We start from the raw sequence: 13,244 nt of genomic DNA on the forward strand, positions 1-13,244 counted from the left end.
GTAGCCTTTCTACCCTAACCCAGGCATCCTTAAACCCGGATTAGTATCTAGCCAATATTGACCCCTCTTGTCTAATCCCTAGGCGAGTACTGATCTGGAGAACCTAAAGGCAATCACCTTATGCATCTAGACTCCCTCAGGGACTTTCTAATGTAGCTCTACACTACCACTTTGTTAGTAGCTACCGGATGATGCGGTGAATTACCTTTCAGACACTCTGCCCAATTTAGTCTTCTTCCTCTCACGCCCTGATGTTCCTTTCCCTGGCTCTGTACCCTATTTCTTCTGTGTTCTCTCCTACTCCACCCACCTCCCCTCCTCCTAATCCCTGTGTCTTCCTCCTCTGCTCCTTCTGTCTCTCACTTCTTCTACTATGGCCTCCACCCTTCGATGTTACTGCTTCCTCCTCCACACTACTACTCCCTCGCCACACTACTTCCTCCCCCACACTGCTGCTTCCTCTTCCATGCTGCTACTCCCACATCCACATTACTACTCCTTCCTCCACACTACTACTACTTCCCAACTCCCCCCAAATCCCCCCCCGCATTGCCACTGTAAATCATTGTCCTTATGATGCTGCACCCACAAATAGGCAGCATTACCATTTTCATATCCCTATTGATATGTTGCGGCAACAATGTGTCACATTGCTGATGTAAGATACTTTTATGTCACATACTCAGCATATGCCAGCAATGTCCATGTAAATAACCTTAATGATAGCTCCCTGTCAAATACACACATACAACTGAACACACGCAAACACACACACATAGCCTGTCACAAGTGCACACACTCACACAAACCTACTCATACAAACACTCACATAGACACATATGTATGAACATGCGTTCAAACTCATTTGCACATGCACAAACACACATTGGATTACATGCATTCAAACTCTTGTGCATACACGTTACAGTCAAGCACATACATATACAAACCCTTCATTAACTTACCAACACACCTGCTGTTGTAGTCTTCTTTCTGGGTAGGGCAGCAGAACGCAGTGCCAGAAGTAAAGGAAACTATTGTTGCGCAGGGGCAGGGATCAAAGCGTGGTTGCTATGCAACCTCTATGTTGTATGTACACATGAGGTCGGGATTATACGCAGGCCCGCGTGGGCCTCACACTTTCAGCGCTGAATAAATACGCAGGACTTCCTGTTTCGGGCCTCGGTGCCGGAATGACTCTTTTTCGGCTCTGCGTTTTTTGCTGCCCTCATCACGTGGTTCAGGTTTCCCCTTGCCACGTGATAGGGCCCATGTTAGCAACACCACATTCCTCCCAAACTTAGAATGATGAACAAACATAACTCTATCATGATTGTCTCTTACTACTTGCTTCTCCGGCTGTAAATGCCTTGGACCACGTACCCCTGTAGTCGGGATGACGGCTTTGGCATTTCTCTCAGCTGGTACCACGGATGGGTCCTCTCTGGTCCTTCTACTCTGGGGGACCTTACGCCGGCGGTATCCACATGGGGAGCCAGGGTTGGTACCGGACCTGCCAGTGGTGGGGTGTCACTGTTGGCTCTCACTGGCGCTTCGGAACTTGTTACAGGGGTCCCGCCACTTGCCTCTGCTTCTGGTCTCTCTCCACATCGTCGTCGGCACCTTCCAAAAATGGGACACATTTCGGGTCACTGTCTCGGCCCGCTGTCACCATGATATGGTTGGTGTCTCGTACGGTCCAGGGTTGGGCCTCATAGGTCATTGCCATCTTCTTTTGGGGAGCACTGTGTCCCGTGGCAGTACCTCCCTGTGCTGAGCATGGTGTGTGTGGCTTTCCTTTTAATTTCTTCTGGCTTGCCTTTCTTCGACGATGGGTATGTCCAGGTCAGGACTTACCCAGCTTGGGTGTAGGGGGAGCTCTGCTTGTATCGGCAATCTGAACATTAGGGCTGCTGGACTCAATCCGGTTGATGTGTGCGGAGTCTGCCGATGTGCCCACAAGAATCTGAATACTGCCGCTAGCCACGGTTAGTTGTGTTCTTGTGCGATTCAAATGATTTGTTCAGGGACCCAAGAAATCGCTCTGCGTCACCATTTGCTTGGAGTCAGCACGGGTTCATTCTCCGGTGTCTGATGCTCAGGCTGTCTAGGAACTGTTTAAGTTCTTGGCTGGTAAATAGCGAGCCATTGTCGCTTTTCAGCTTTGTGGGGATACCGTGTACTGCAAATATCTTCTCAAGTGCTGTGATAACTGACTGCGTTTGTAGATTTGACATGCTCAACTTCCGGGTATTGGGTGAACGCCTCGACTAGGACTAGGAGATACCCCTCCCCGGCAATGGTAAAAAAGTCCATGCTAACAGACCCCCACCTCGGCTCCTGGGTGCACTGATGATTGGTTCAGGCGACGCCAGTCTTCTTGACGATTGGCATGCAGCACAGGATTCCACAAGTTCTATCACTCAATGGTGCATCTGCGGCATCCACATTCTCGCTTTCAGGTACGATTGGGGCTTTAGTATGTCCTGGTGGCCTCCGTGCGCTAGCTTCAGGGCCCTTTCTTCCAGCGTCTCTGGTAGGATGATTCTGTACCCCTTCAGCGAGATATTTTCTTCGGACAGTGTGAGCTCATGGCGGATACCAAATAATGCTTGCAGTTTTTCTTGGGCAGCCGGTGTGCGCTGTGCTACGGCCGTCCGGTAGTTCTTCCAGTCCCCTGATTGGACCGCTTGAATAGTCTGTTGCAGACAGGCATCCGTCCTTGTCTCATTCGCTATCTCGTGAAGCATGAGTACTCGTGGGAGAGCGCAGGCAACCACGTGGCATACATACTCTTCTGTCTCTGCAGCATGCACTTCCTTGAGCCTTGTGGCTGGGGGTGGTTATCGAGACAGATAATCTGCTGGACTGTCTATTCCGGGTCTGTATTCCACATTAATGCTGAACAGCTGTAGCTGAAGCATCCACTTTTCAAGTCTTGCTGGAGGGTGTGGTGCCGACCATCTGAAAATTGGAATAAGCGGCTTGTGATCTGTAAACGCTCTAACTGGCTGACGCCAGGTATACTCGGAAGTGGCGGCAGTCCATAGAATCGCCAGCGCCTCCTTCTCAATGTGCGCATAGTTGTGTTCCGTCTTAGGCAGTGCCCGGCTGGCGAACGCAATGGGATGTATGCTGCTGTTTTGTCCACCTGGGTGAGAACTGCTCCTAACCCTACTGGGCTGGCATCTACTAGGAGTTCTGTGTCTCACTCTGTGTTAAAGGACGCCATTTGAATGGTGCTGGTCAGCGAGTCCTTTATGTGTTGGAACGCCTGCTGATGCTGTTCAGTCCATTCCCATTGTTTGTCCTTCTTTGTCAACTCTCTCAATGGCGCTGCAATGATAGCCAGATTGGGTATGAATCTCGCACAGTATGTCGCCATGCCCATGAAACTCCTCACCTTGGACGCTGATGTGGGAGCCTTCGTGCTTTTTATGTCGCTCACTTTGGCGGGGTCTGGCTATGCCGCGTCAGCGTTGAATACACAACCAAAGAAATTAAGCTCACTTTTGTTAAATTTGCATTTTTCTGCATTCAGGGTGAGACCGGCCTCCTCTAGTCGCTGAAGAACGGCTGCAAGTCGCACGTGGTGCTCGCTGGTAGTGGTGTCATAAACGAGGATGTCATTGCTTATATTGGTGGTTCCAGCCAGGCCGTGAAGCACTCTCCTGATTTTGTTCTGGAAGACTTCTGCGGCCAAAGAAATTCTGAAAACTAGTCTTTTATATCTACGAAGGCCTAAGTGAGACAAAAAAGCTATTTATCTCGATTCCTTTGCAAGCCATAGCTGGTGATACCCTGAACACAAGTCCAGCTTGTTGAATACTCTGGCTCTTGTAAGGAGCCAATCAACTCATCAATGGTCGGGGTGACATGGCGCTCACGTCCAATGGCCACATTAGGTAGCCTCATATCAATGTGTATTCTTATGGCATTGGATTGTCTTGGTTTTTGTGCAACGACCATAAGTGATACCCATGGAGTGGGCCCGTACGTCTTTTCGATTATCCCTAGTTTTTCCAGGTCTCCAAGTTCTTTCTCCACTGCTTCTCTCATATGAAAAGGGACTCGGCGGTAACGCACAGCTTTTGATTCTATCGTCGGGTCGATGTGTTACTCGATCATTCTCCCGCTGAGACACCCAATCCACTGAAATACTCAGTGGTAACTGCTTCCTGCTGCCATATGCGAGCAGCTTTACTCGTCTGTCCTGGAGCATCGGTTTCGGGTCCAATTTGTTATGTGTGGACGGTCATGACATTTAACTTTACTCCCGTGTCTGACCACTTTGGTGGGGTTTCCGTCCGATAGGATCGTGCAAGACGGCCTCTTGTTTTGTTTTCTTCTCTTTCCAGGCTTCGTCTTGTACGGCTTTATGTCGGAGATCATGTGTACGGAATGTTCTTTCTTGTAGACCTTCTTCCGTGTATCTTTTTCTCGCCTGTCTGGGGACTCACTTTTGTCGGTGGATTCTTCTGTTCCACTGCTAATGGGTGGCCTCTGTGTGCTGTCAACTGCTCTTACTTTTCCTCTTCCTCTCTGTTGGCGGGAAGAAACGTGTTGGTTCGAGTCTCTTTAGGTCTGTTGGATTGGCTCTCTCGGGGTTGTAGGGTTCCGGCACAAGGCTGCAAAATGGTTCAACCGTTTGCACTTCAGGCATGTTACGCCCCATGCGGGACACGGTTCGCCCCGGTGCCATGGGCCACCACACAATTTGCAGGCGTCATTCCGCCCTTGTGGTCGTCCAGTTCTCATGTTGTTTGGGCGTCTTTCCTCTTGTTGCCATGCATCTTGTCTCCATACCGCTGGCACCTCTTCTTCCTTCTGGGGACCATCTGCCGGTAGGTGCTGCATAGAGGCTTCTATCAATGCCACTTGGTCATCTGTACGTTCTCCGAGTCTTCCCATTTCCAGTATGCGACCTAGTGGAACGTTCTTTTCTGACAATATTGCTCGACGCAGCTTCTCTGGTGACATCCCATTAATGATTTGTAGACGGATCACAAACTCTTCGTTGGGGAATTCACATCCAACTGCCAACTCCCTCAACCTGGCGTGAAAATCAAGTGTCTCTTTCTCCCTCTGGCGGGTAATGCAGAAATGAAATCTTTCGTAGTCAGGGTTGAGTTTGGGCTTGAATTTGTTGGTGAGTGCCATTTTGGCTGCGTTGTAATCATTTGCAGTTCCGTCGTGGGGGAGCGTGTTAAAAAGGCGTAGTGCAGCGGTGCCGATGTTCAGTAACAGTAATGTGCGCTGCCTTTTCCCCTCAGTGATGTCTCTTGCTTCTAAATGGAGTTTGAACTGCTAGATCCATGTGCCCCACCGGAGTGCTACCCCTGTAGTGTGGGGGTGAAAGGGTTTCATAAGCATAGTCTGCGAGGTCTCCTGGCTGTCGGGCCTGAATATGCTGTCCTGTCTCGCAGCACTGCTGCCTCGCTCTCCTGACAGGCTGGCACGTGGGCTTGACATGTTCGTCGAGCTCCTGGGTCCTTGTTACCCTGTTATACAAGCCTTCTGTGCCCTTTTCCCCGTAGCAACACTTGTGCACCTTCCTATCCACAGGGGCCCCTTTTTATGCCAAATGGAAAAAGTTGTTGTGCCTCACCTCTGTCACCCCTAGGGCTGGTATGCTGAGCAGTATCCTTCTCTGTACATCAAAAAAGGCTAGCGCGCGATGGGCCCTCCACAGCAGTTGGTGCCGGCAGAACTGGGCCTCTCTGGCAGTCTGGGGTCGGGTGTTGGGCACGAGGCAGGGAAGTTTGTAAAATTACTTCGCTGGTGTTACCGTTCCTTAATCCTCTTCATCTGGCTCTCCAGCGAGTGGAAACGTTTGTGTGGAACGTTGGGGGTGTCTGCTGCCCTCGTTACAGTAATATGCCACCTCCTCCGTGTGCATAGATCGTTACCTTCTTCTTTCTGTTCCGCTTCACGAGGTGACAACTGAAGAAATAAGCACACGCTTGGTAATGCGCTCCTCGTCACCAGTGTTGTGTACGTACCCAGGTCGACCTCCGATGATGAGAGGGAGTTTGGGATTATAGGAAAGCCTCTGCGGGACTCTCACATTCAGCGCTGAATAATTATGCCGGACACCCTGCTTCGGTCCTCAGCGCCGGAATGACTTGCGCTTGTCCTTCTTCTTGCTGATAGATTTTTTATCCATCAGTGGTGATTTTTGGATACCGAGGCTTGAGCCTCATTACTCCATCTTCTCGGGTTGAGTATGTAGTCGTGGGTTTGTATTCTTCTTTGTCTGTGTGGTCTTGTCACAGTAGGGCTGGTTTCACAGGGTCTTTGCAGTGATGGGCCGCGGGTAGCGGTCGAAGGGGTTTGCATTGGTGGCAGTGAGTCTTCTGATTAGAGGGTTCGGGATCTGATCCAGTCCTTGGCAGAAGTTTTTACTCAGCTTTGCTAGATGTTCGTCCAACATCTCGATGTCCAGGTCTCTGTCAAGGTCTGCTATCCTGGTGAAGATTGGAGCTCCAGACGATATCTACAGGGCCTTGTTCTGGACTATCTGAAGACTCTTCCGGTGTCGCTCATGGCAGGTCACCCATGCTGTGGAGGCATACGTCAGGGTTGGTCTGATGATCGCCTTGTAGAAATTGATCTTTGTCTGGACGGGCATGGACTTGGTCTTCAGGAGTGGGTACAGTGCTGCCATCTTTCCTGTTGCCTTCTGCTGAGTATTCTTGATGTGGCTTTCCCAGTTGAGTTTGCTGTCCAGTGTCACACCGAGGTAGCGGCTGCTGCTCTGCCATTTGATGGTCTCTCCGTTGAGGCTGATGTGTGGGTGCTCCTTGATCTTCTTTCTGGTGAACAGTCTTGCGGTTGTCTTGCTGGTGTTGAGTTCTATCCTCCAGTCGCTGTACCACTTCGCGATGGTATCCAATGAAGCTTGTAGGTTCTTCGCCACTTCCTTTTTCGCTGAATGACTGGGAGATCACTGCAACATCGTCTTTTCCGGTCTTGACGTTTATTGCCGCCCTCATCACGTGGTTCGGGTTTGCCCTCCCCACGTGATAGGGTCCATGTTAGCAACACCACACTCTATACAGCAGTATGTGGCCCCTTAAAGGAACAGTTGTTGCTCTGCTCACTCTTGCATTAACTATCAGTAAGGGCCCGATTCATGGACATTTTTGCATGGTTCAAAGTGACTTTGTACTGCATTGAACTGTACAAAGTACATTTTTGCAGTGCAAAGTCAGTGCAAAATAATTTTGTACTGCAAAAATGACTTTGTACTGACTATGCACGGACTTTTCACAGCATAAATACACTTTGCATAGTTTGTGTAGGCAGTGCAAAGTCATTTTCCAGCAGTGTAAAGACACTTTGTACCGTGCAAAAAAATGCCATATACCGGGCCCTAAATGGCTGCACTTTGTTTGACCCAGCAGCTCCAGCCCAGAGGGAGTTAGGGGAGTACTCTGGACGTAGGGAAGGGACCATTCCCCCAGCTCTGCAACTGCACATTCCCAATTATCTCGTATACCGGTATCACCAATTCAGTTTCAGAAAAGGGCACTTTACTTTTTTTTTTTGTTAAATCCATTTCTGAATACATGAAAATACTGCAGTCAGTAGAGCTCAGCAACAGAACTTGTGACCGGTCCATGTGCTGTGAGAAGGCTTCAGAAACAGAACTTCTGAACATGGGACCCTAATGCAGTCATTGAGCCTTCACACATGTGAAAATGAATACTGCATCATGCCTCTACAACATAAACTTTGAACACAAGAACAGTATTTAAAATACCTTGGAGCACGTTGTTGTGTGAATGAGTTTTATGGTGCAGTAAAACGAGGTGGTAAAGTGTCAGCAACGGAATTAATCCATCTTCGACATTACTTTATCGCACCACCAAAATCCAACTTTGGAGGTAATGCAAAGGAAAATCTTCCAGCCAAGTACTGGAGACTTTCCCTCCACATTACCTCCAAAAAAGAGCATTTTCTGCCGACAGAATTACCACAGGCGGGAAAACTTCCAAATCCCCAGAGGAGTGCTACGGACTCAATTAAAGGGGACTAACACGTCAAGCACTCATAATCTCATAGATTTACTGCCAGATGGCGTGGCAGTAATGGTAATATAGTTTGGCGGTATTGCCGCATAATGAGGCATTAACGATAGCAGCGTTCACAAATGTACCTATATTGGAATAACACTGCTATGTCTGGGGTAGAGGTAATGCCCTATTTCATTATCTGCCTTTCAATGAGCCGTACACACTATATAGAAAAGGTTGTTGTTAGCTCCTGCTTACGTGCTGAAACTGCTTAGTAGACATAGGTCCTAGAATATGGTATGACTCAAACAGAATCGGGTTGTAGTGTTACCATAAGGCAGACTGTTTACTAATAGCCAATCTATGATTTGCTGCCCTGATGAAATGAGCACAGCCAACTTGAATGACCCTTGACCTCTCTTTCTGAGACTCGGGCCTTGTTTACAACTTGGTGGTATTTGCTTGTTTAGAACTCGATTTAGCGAAATATTGCTATAATCGCATAAAGGATCGGCAAGATGTACAGTTATGGGTGTCCATTCAGTTATTGCCCATTTTGGAGTCCCATAGGACTACATGGTGAGGGCATCTACCTGCATGCGGTACTTACTGCATACCGTGATCGTTTTGTGTGGAGGAACTTTCCTCCACACAAATTCAGGTGTGGTAATCCCGTTAGCCACACTGTCAAACTCTAAAAGACACCCTTTTAAGGACACTTTAATAGTGATTAATTTTGATAACTCACAGAAGTGCCTTTGAAATATTCATGCAAGAAACTCAGTGAAAAAAATGTCTATTGAGTTGTGCCTCTGTTTTTCTGAGCCAAGGACCAAGGCTTCTCATGAGGACCACCAGCCCCTTGGATCTGTACCATTTTTTTCCAACACCTGTGTTTTCTATGGGGGCTGTGAAAAACAATAGCTGGATGGGGGGTTTGTACAATACAGCCGGAGGTGTTGGGCTTTTGTGTGCCTGAAGTGAAAAAATTGCACTGCAAATATTTTCCGATCTCCTCTGTCGTTTTTTGTTTCTTTCATTGAAGTGTTATTGTATTTTACTGGCAATACTGACCTATAAGGGAATATCTCGAGTGTATTTCATCCTAACTTTGTGTTTGCTTTTACAGTAAATTAGCTCAGTAAAAAATCTCTCGCCTCCAAAAACTGTGTTCATCCTGCAGGACACATCTTCCTCCCGGAAGTTCCAAGAGCAATTTGATTTTTTTTAATGTCTTTGATTACTATTGGCACCCGAGAGGGAGTGGTGGCAGCCAATCAGGAGGCTAGGAATGTGGGCTTGCGCTACCAGTATAAGCCTGTGTTCCTTTCTAGCTTCCTCTGCCACAACACCGAGGCCCATCCCATACCCCCTTGTCTTTGCCCTTTCCCACCTCCATTACCTCTCCCCAGGCCTCACCCTGCATGCCCCCATTCCCATACTTCTCCAGCATGGGGTCCAGCATGGATTCACATGCTCATGAATATTCCCTTTCGTCAAGCTGGGAATCCTCGGTAAAAGAAAAAGTTTCACTTATAAACTGTATTTCTCCTTTAAACCAATCACTGTTCTCTGGGTCACACTGCCCCCATCCAATGACAGTGCTCTCCCTAAGCCCCTCCTCTGGCAGCCATCTTCAGATTTTTTTATCACACGCTTCAGTGTTGGGAGTCCTTGAGGTTGCTCTGGGAGCTGCTTCTCTGTTTTTTCATGTTTTCAACAGAAAAAGATTCTATTTTTGTTCTGAAAGAGCCAATGTGCTCTTTTCTCCATCTGCTGACAACGGTAATCCGTTGTCAGGGAATTTCAGCACCCCGCAAGGGGGTGAAGATCGTCAAAGGTTCCAGAAGGCCATCAGGGTCTACTTCGCGCCCTCCGACCATGACAGAGATGAAGAAGGAAGGAAGATCCTGCTCTGGAATGTTTGTTGAGGACAAACACCTGCAATGCCTCTACTGCCTGCATCCAGACCACAAGGAAGGAGAATGAGAGATATGCCTCGGTTTCTCCAAGAAGATGACGAAGGATAGGCACAGTAGACTGGCGGCGTGGCTGAATGCCAAGGTCTCTGCCCGTGCTTCGGGCAGTGTCATTCCTCACCCAGGACCGGCTGGTCCGAGGAGCGGTCTTCTAAGTCCTTTGAGGGCGCCTCATCTGTGGGAGCCCAAAACAAGGCCAAGAACCGTAAGTCTGGGTCCACCGGGGTTGCCGAGGAAGTGGGTCCCGCGGTGGACAGGGCGCGATCAACATCACCCTCCTCCTCAATTGCCAGCCGGCAATCAAGCTCCTCCTCAAAAGGAAATCGTCCAACCCAGCTAAACTGCAAGAGAAGCCTGAGAAACCACAGACAGAGGAGAAGGCCAAACTGCTCAAGTAGGCCCAAGCAGCTCAAGTAGGCCCAAGCAGCACAGGATAAGTCTTCATCGAAGATGGAGCTAGTGGTGGCTGCTCTCAAGAAGGCTAAAGGGATGGGAAGATAGCCCCCACAGCGCAGAAGGTATCCCTGCCCCCGAGGTGTGAAACTGCAGCAGTGAGTTTGGCAAAGTCTGCTGGCACGCAGGGGAAGGGGACACCGTCTTAGAACCAGGTTCCAGCCCCTCAAGGTGGAAAAAAGGGGGGTGGCAAGGAGGCACCAGATCATTCCCAGGCCATGGGCCCACGCCATGGAAATCTCATCCACTGACAATGAGGACCTGGAGTTCTTACACACGGTCCACGAGGACGTGGAAGAGGAGGAGGATGGCGATGCGGGGTTCCCATCACGCCAGCTCAGCCGAGGGATGTGTCTCTGGACATCCTGTTGACCCACCCTACCTTGGTGTCAGAGATCCAGAAGAGGATGCCACAGGGCCCGTTTCCAATGGTCCCCCAGGCTCCTGATCAACTGCCTGCGAAGAAGAGGAAGCATCATCCGATGATCCCCGAATCTGTGTCGGTCTCCCTATCCCCCAGATACAGGTACGGGGATGGACAGGGCCACGAAAACGACGGACGGTGATGAGGATATCATCGTAATGGGCAGTGGGTATCTGCAGCCTTAGGCATCGCCACCGGATGAGGTGGGGTAATTCATTCAATGATCGACAGAGCTTCCGAGCTGTTCCAGCTTGCACCCGAAGAAACCAGGAAGGAGGGTTTCTTGTACCGGAGGAGTAAGGCCAAGAGAGAGACAATCATGGCGGTGCCACTTCTGGACGATGTGTGGGAGGAGTGCCTGGCCCTCTTGAAGAACCTTGCACAGTTCCTGCCAAACCGGACAGGCTGGAGAAGAAGTACCGGGTGCCAGAATCCGCACCTAAGTGCCTGAGGTCGCAACCATGGCCAGATTAACTTGTTTTGGTGGGCGCAAGGAAACGATTGGCTAACCCGTCCTCATCATCTTCAGTCCCTCCGGACAGCGGGGGGAAGAAGATGGACGCCATGGGAAGGAAGGTGATTTACACTCCAGCGACCACCATCAAGGCGGCCAACAAACTGGCAATCCTACGCAGGTATGAGAGGGAGCTGTGGTACAAGCTGGGTCTGATTTTGGAGTTCCTCTCTGATGACAAAAGGATGGAGGCAATCACTCTCTTCCAGGAAGGGGAGATGGCGTCGGATCATGCCATCACAGTGGCGCGGGACTTTGCTGATACAGGGTTCCGGCAGATGGGGCATGGTGTCTGCCTTTGTCGCCAGGGCTGGATGAAGGCCACACATTTCCGCGAGGAGGTCCAAGCGAAGGTACTGGACATGCCTTTTGATGGAGATAACCTTTTTTGGGACGGTCGTCGACGAGTCCCTCCAGGCCATCAAGGGGGATGGCGGATACAGAGACAGTCCGTTCCCTGTGCACCCTCCAGCAGCACCGCTCTTCTTTTCGCTCCTCTAGAGGAAAGTCCAGCAGGTCTTCCAAAGGTTTCTCCTCATCATACGGTCAGCCTTCCAGATCCACGACTCAGGAAGCCTACAGAGGGCGTTCCCAAGCCTACGTAGGTGGGGGACAGCGCCGCCGTCGTGCACAGGGCAGGACACAGGTGCCGAAGCAAGCCTGAACCGACCAGGATGTCAGGCTCCACCCATGCGCCCTAGTGGGAAGCCGGCTGACGAGGTTTGTCAGCGAGTGGAAAAAGCACCACCGACAGATGGGTGCTGGACGCTCTCGCTCAAGGACATACCCTGGAGTTTCAGCACAGGTGTCCATGGATTCCCTCCGGGGGCCCGTCAGGAGCAGGTCATCCCTCGGCTCTTGGAGGCGCTTTGGGCCATGCTGTGAAAAGGGGCAATAGAGCTGGTTCCCCAGTGACTCTGGGGCTCCCGAGTCTATTCGAGATACTTTTTGGTCAGGAAGACAGGGGGCTGGAGGCCCAGTCTAAACCTACAACGGCTGAACAAATACCTCAAGTCCCAAAAATTCTGGATGGTCACGTTTCAACACGTGCTCGGCCAACTGGAAAAAGGGGATTTCATGACGCTGCTGGACCTGCAGGACGCCTACTTCCATGTCCCCATTGACAGGAAACACCGAAAGTTTCTACGCTTCGTAGTGCAGGGACAACACTACCAGTTCAAGGCCCTAACTTTCGGCTTGAAGTCACCCCCCAGAGTGTTCACGGAGTGTCTGGCAGCGGTGATGCCCATCTGCGTCTACGGGGTATACATGTATACCCGTACCTCGATGACTGGCTCATCCGGGCCTGCATGCGAGAGTTGGCAGTCAAACACACAGAGGTGACTGTCCAGCTGCTGACGGATCTAGTATTCTCCATCAACTATCCAAAGTCCTGCTTGGAACCATCACAGAACGCGCTGTTCCTAGGAGCCAGACTCCATATGGTGTCCTGTGTGGGGTCACCCTCGGAGTAGAGGGTAGCAGCCATTCAAGGGAAGGTGCAGTGGCTGTTGTCGATGAAGGCCGCCACAGTGAAAACCATCAAGTCGTTGCTCGGCATGATGTTGTCATGCGTCTATCTCATTCGGCTCTGCAGGTTACAGATGAGAACTCTTTAGGAGTTCCTGTACGCTCGCTGGATACAAGTGTCTGGAAGCTTCACTGACAAGATCCCGCTTGACGAGGTGTTCCATCGGGTGGTAAGGTGGTGGGGCATCCACTCCAACACTTCCCGGGGCACGGGTTTCCAAAAACCCCCATAGCAGGAGATTTTCACCACAGACGCTTCCCTGGAAGGCTGGGGAGTCCACATTGGATGTCTACACGCCAGAGGGCTGTGGCTGCTGGAGGAAAAG

This window comes from Ambystoma mexicanum, chromosome 8 (assembly GCF_040938575.1).
Source record: "Ambystoma mexicanum isolate Mex_15411 chromosome 8, UKY_AmexF1_1, whole genome shotgun sequence".
NCBI classification, from domain to species: Eukaryota; Metazoa; Chordata; class Amphibia; order Caudata; family Ambystomatidae; genus Ambystoma; species Ambystoma mexicanum.